Genomic DNA, 5,321 nt, shown 5'->3' on the forward strand with positions numbered 1-5,321 from the left:
CCTTGGAGCTTTCTCTCTAGAGATGTGCCCTCTAGGCATCCTTTTGACTATACCTGATACCATTCTGGTTTTTGTTTCAGTGGCTGTCGTCTCATCTTACAGTTTTGAGCTGACTCTTCCCAGAAAAGTCGGCTGGCCCCTGGCTCTCCCCTGATATTCCAGTTGAAGAAGATGTACTATAAATACAAGCATATGAGACCGGAGAGATATTACAGGGACTAAGGCACTTGCCTTACATACTGCCAACTCTGAGTTTGATCTCTGGAACTGCATATAGTTCTCTAAGCACCTCTAGTCGTATTCCCGGAGCACAGAGCCCGAGTAATCCTTGAGAACTTCCAGGTGTGCCCACCCAAAACTAAATAAATAACTAAATATGTACATAAAGTAATAAGGGATAGAATTTGACCCAGCAATACCACTCCTGGGAATATATCCTGGAGAAGCAAAAAAGTACAGTCTTAATGACATCTGCACTTCTGTGTTCATTTCTGCACTGTTCACAATAGCCAAAATTTGAAAAAAAACCTGAGTGCCCGAGAACGGATGGCTGGTTAAAGACACTTTGGTACATCTACACAATGGAATACTATGCAGCTGTTATAAAAGATGAAGTCATGAAATTTACATACAAGTGGTTCTACATGGAAAGTATCATGCTAAGTGAAATAAGCCAGAAAGAAAGGGACAGGCAGAAAGACTGCACTCATCTGGGGAATATAAAGTAACAGAATGGGAGTTGAACACCCAAGAATAGTTGAGATAAGTACCAGGAGGTTTGCTCCATGGCTTGGAAGCTGGCAGCACATTCTGGTGGAAAAGGCAGATCAGATAGAGAAGGGAACACCAAGTAAAGAATGTTTGGAGGACTCTCTCAGGATGTGAGATGTGTGCTGAAAGTAGACTATAGACCGAACAAGATGGCTACTCAATACCTCTTTGGCAAACTACAACACCCTAAAGGAAAGAGAGAGCAAAAGGGAATGCCCTGCCACAGAGGCGGGGTGAGGTGGGGAGATGAGGTGGGGGGTGGGGGGTGGGAGGGCTACTGGGATCATTGGTGGTGGAGAATGGGCACCGGTGGAGGGATGGGTACTTGATCATTGTATAACTGAAACCCAAGCACGAAAGTTTATAAGTCTACAACTGTTCCTCATGGTGCTTCACTAATAAAATTTTAAAACAAGTAATAAAGGATAGAGATAAATGACAAATGCAGAATGTGGTTGAGATTAAAGTTATGGAGAGGTGGGCCTGGGGATTTGGTGGGAGACCTTGCCCAGGAAGTAATTGATATTAAACCCAAGCATCCAGGCAGGCAGAGAACAGGACAAGAGTGGGGGGAAGGTTTAGTTCAGGGAAGATGCAGAAGAAATGTTTGTTGAAAAGGACTGGAATTTCCTCCTGCCCTTTTTTCCCCATGAAGAATCAGATAGGTGCAGTTAGGGTGTTTCAAGCCCTAATCAGGTAGAGATGTTAATCACGAATCATGCAAACCCCAATCATGTGAATAGAGTAACAGGTAAGAGAACCAGACAAAGTCCTGCTCTTTTTTAAGTTGACTTGGGAAATAGAAACTGCCTGTTGAGTTTTTTGTATATAGGGGGAGGGGACCATAACCAGCAGAGCTCAGGAACTATTCGTGGTGGTACTAAGGCGGGGAGTGGGTGGATGGATCATGTTGTACCAGGGATGGAATTCAGACCTCTGGCATCCAGAACATGTGCACTAGCTGTTTGAGCTACTCCCATGTCCTTGAGTGGGATTTGAAAGGCCAGCATGTCAGAGTAGGAGAAGTGAGAAACCGGAATGTTCCCCCTGAGCCCTTGCAGGAAGTATCTTAAACCACTCTGAGCATGTTTCTTCCTTTGTAAAAATGATGACAGTTCACTGATTCAGTAGACATTTATTGAGTGACTGTCCTGTGCCAACACCGTGGTAGCACTGGGTTATGGTTCCAGTCCCAAGTAGCTGCCAAGCCTGTCAGGGGCATTGAATGAGGTGACGGACAGTGAAACATTCTGCCTGGGATTCTGAAGGCTCTGGAAACTGGGGTCGAATATTCTGTAATGCTTCTCTGATGAGGTGCTACATGAATAAAATACGGACAACTCTTTGCAGGTCACACATCTACTCGGGGCTGCTTTTCCTTAGAATTCCAGTTCAGCAAGTTGGAGGACTCCCAGGGGGTTGTCATGGTGAAAACTGAACTCTGAGAACTGGCTTCACTGGGGCCGTCATGGTTGGAACCCAAACTCCATGAGATCTGGCAGTTTCTGGTCAATTCTGGCCGCCAAAGGAAAGTCCTTCTCCTTTCCCATGCTTTCCCATGCAGCCGTACTTTGATTGCAACCCAGGAGACCCACCCTTGGGGTCCTGCTTGGACATAGGATCTGCTCATTTTTCACGTGGTGGTGTCTGATGGGTGCAGAGTCTCATTAAAGAGACACAGCATAGCTATGTGAGTTGGGCTTTTTAAAAAAATTTTATTTTCTCACAGTGATGGAAAAATGTGTTGAAGGCTCTGTGAGTGCTTCTTGGAAACAAGGTTTAGTTTCTCCAGATTTGTTGGAACTGAAGTGGTTCACTGTGTGTTTCAATACTAATCCTCCAAAAATGGTTTGAGACATATTCAATTCTTTGTTTCTTTGGGGATCACGAGGATTTAGTGTCTGATTTTTTTGTGTGTGTCTTTTGTTCATTTGAATTTCCTATACAGCTGTGCTCCCCTGTGTATGAGGCAAAAAGCATGTGAGTTGTTTTTCAGTCTGAAAAATCTGGAAGACTTCTGTCCAGTAATGGAAGTTGCCTGATTTTATGGCTGTTTAAAAGGTGGTTTGGTGCAGGACAGCAGGATAATGGCTGTTAAGCCCCCTGGTTGTGCTATAAGATTGGGTTTCTGGCACTTTCTTGAAACTTCAACAATCAAAAGTCCATTTTCTAAGGGGAACAAAGAGGTTGATATTAAAACATTCTAGCCAACCAATATTTTACTTATTAACTTGTGGAAAACAGACCCTCAGCACCTGACATGGGCTAAGCCCAGACTGCACTCCAGAGACAGAGAGGTAATTAAACCACATTTTTTGTCTTTTTTGTTTTGGGGCCACATCCAGGTGCTCAGGAGCTATTCTTGGCTCCATTTTCATGAGTGACAACTGATGGGGCTCAGGGGACCATATGTGGTGCCAGGGATTGGAACTAGGGTCAGCAGAATGCAAGCAAGTGCCTTACCTCCTGGACTATCTCTCTAGCTCTCTATCTAAAGGCAATTGCAATCACTTAGGTGGAAGCATTATTATTGTGTGAAAAGGGCTCGTGTGCAGAGTGCAGACCTATTGGCACTTATGGTGGGAAGAATAAGGGTCCCTAAAGATGTCCATACCCTGAGCCCCAGAAATCAAGAATATGCAGTGTACATGACAAAAAAAAGATCAATTATAGAATTATGGAATTAATGTTGCTGATTATCCGGGTCCAACCTGATAGCTGCTCTCAAAATCAAACCTTTCCCAGCTTTGTTCAGAGAAAGATATGTGACAACAGAAGCAGAGGCAGAGAGATGCTATGTTGCTGAACTGGAAAAAAAGAGAATAGTGTCCTCTAGAAGCTAGATAGAGCAAGGAAATAGAGTCCACCCTAGAAGCTATAGAACAAACACAGCCCTGCATTGATCTCAGTCCAGTGAAATTGTGTCAGACTTCTGCTCTCCAATGCGTAAGATGACAAGTGAATGTTTTTTTAAACCACTGATTTTGTGGTTTTTGTTATGGTAGGATAGATAATTAATACCCTGCCTTTGAGAACAGGGAGTTGGCTACTAGTATTTAGTCTTGAATGTGCCAGACAATATGCATGATACTGTGGATACAGAACCCAACAGGATACAGAGTTCACAGTCTAGCAGGGAAGTCTAATATGCAGAAAAACAACGTGGAACAATGATGGAGGGAAGTCCAGGGAATAAATGCAGATCCTGGGAAAAGACTATGAGTCTAGAAAAAGTTCTGCCATTTCTATGATTTGAACCTACCTTTAATGAACAAACCTTTCTATTTTGGTCACTGGCATAATGAATTTTTCCAGACCACCATGCCCAGTACATAACCAAGGAGTAGCAGTACATGGGACACATAATCATATTTGGGTTCTGGAAATAACCAGTCTCTTTGCTGTTACAGTAAGAATGATGGACTCTTCCTAGGGAGTCAAGGCTGAAGTAGGTGAAGATCATTTGAAGAGTTCACTGGGTGAGAGTGTGGCCTTGAGTAGAGCTATGTTTATGGGCATGAAGAGGCAGACACAAGAGAAATGAAGTGGTGGGGGTAGATTCTACAGGACTTAGATGCTTACGGTACCGAGTGAGAGTCGGGATTATTTAGGGGTTAAGGTATTTGCCTTGCATGAGGCCAACTCAGTTTCCATCCCTGAGACTGTATATAGTCCCTTAAGTTATCCTTGAGCATAGCAGGGTGTGGCCCCAAATCAAAAATAAATTTAAAAAATTTAAACTCGATACATTTTAAGGGGGGGTGTGAATGAGTAACTGGGGAGTTTACAATGAGTGACTCAGTAATCTGAGTTGGGTTGGTTAATGGGTGGGTTGAAGAATAATGACTGCAGTTGCAGCAAATGCCTATTATGACAAGGGTTGTTAACAGTGATAAGTACACATCTAAATTAGCCTCTGAATCACTCACATAAGAGAGTGGTGGAAGAAGATTCAGAGATGTAGATAGGAATATTGGGAGAAAGAGAATGCAGGTCTGGGGAAAAAAAGCTGCCACACCTTTCCCCTATAAACAAAACAAAACAAAACAGAATTTGTAATCCATTGTCCCATTCTAACCTAATAACATCTGGAGTTTTCTGCTATGGGTGGTGCCTAGGGAAAAGAATTGCTTTAACCAAAGTACCATAGATGAAGGAAAAAATAAATGATTTTCCCTTCTTGCAAAAAAAAAAAAGCACCAGAATCCTTCTGAAGTTCTCAGGGAATAAGGGGTGGTGTTTTTAGGAAAGTTTTAAAAGTGCGTCACTCTGAATATTGATGTATCCTCCCTTGTCTAGCCAGAAAAATGAAAATATATGTTGTGGGCTGTCTAAACTGCAGTTCTTCGCATTTTCCAGAAGGTCAAGGGCCAAGGAATGAACACTGGGTATGGAAAGGAAGCCACGGTGAGCTGGCCAGACCCTTTAGGGTTGGGTGGAGGTTTGCATGCAAACAAGGTGACTGCTTCTTTCTGCAAGGGCTGCAGAACTCTCAGTCAAATAGGTCGCTCTCCTCAAACACTGCTTGCCAGCTGCTTGCTGAAAAATTC

At 43.2% G+C, this 5,321-nt stretch overlaps 1 pseudogene; it reads right to left on the reverse strand.

The window, feature by feature from the left end:
• Positions 1 to 1,427: 1,427 nt before the first annotated feature.
• Positions 1,428 to 1,539, reverse strand: LOC130038506 (uncharacterized; annotated as a pseudogene).
• Positions 1,540 to 5,321: the final 3,782 nt, after the last annotated feature.

The sequence above is a fragment of the Sorex fumeus genome, unplaced genomic scaffold, assembly GCF_029834395.1.
Source record: "Sorex fumeus unplaced genomic scaffold, SorFum_2.1 ptg000075l, whole genome shotgun sequence".
Classification (NCBI taxonomy): domain Eukaryota; kingdom Metazoa; phylum Chordata; class Mammalia; order Eulipotyphla; family Soricidae; genus Sorex; species Sorex fumeus.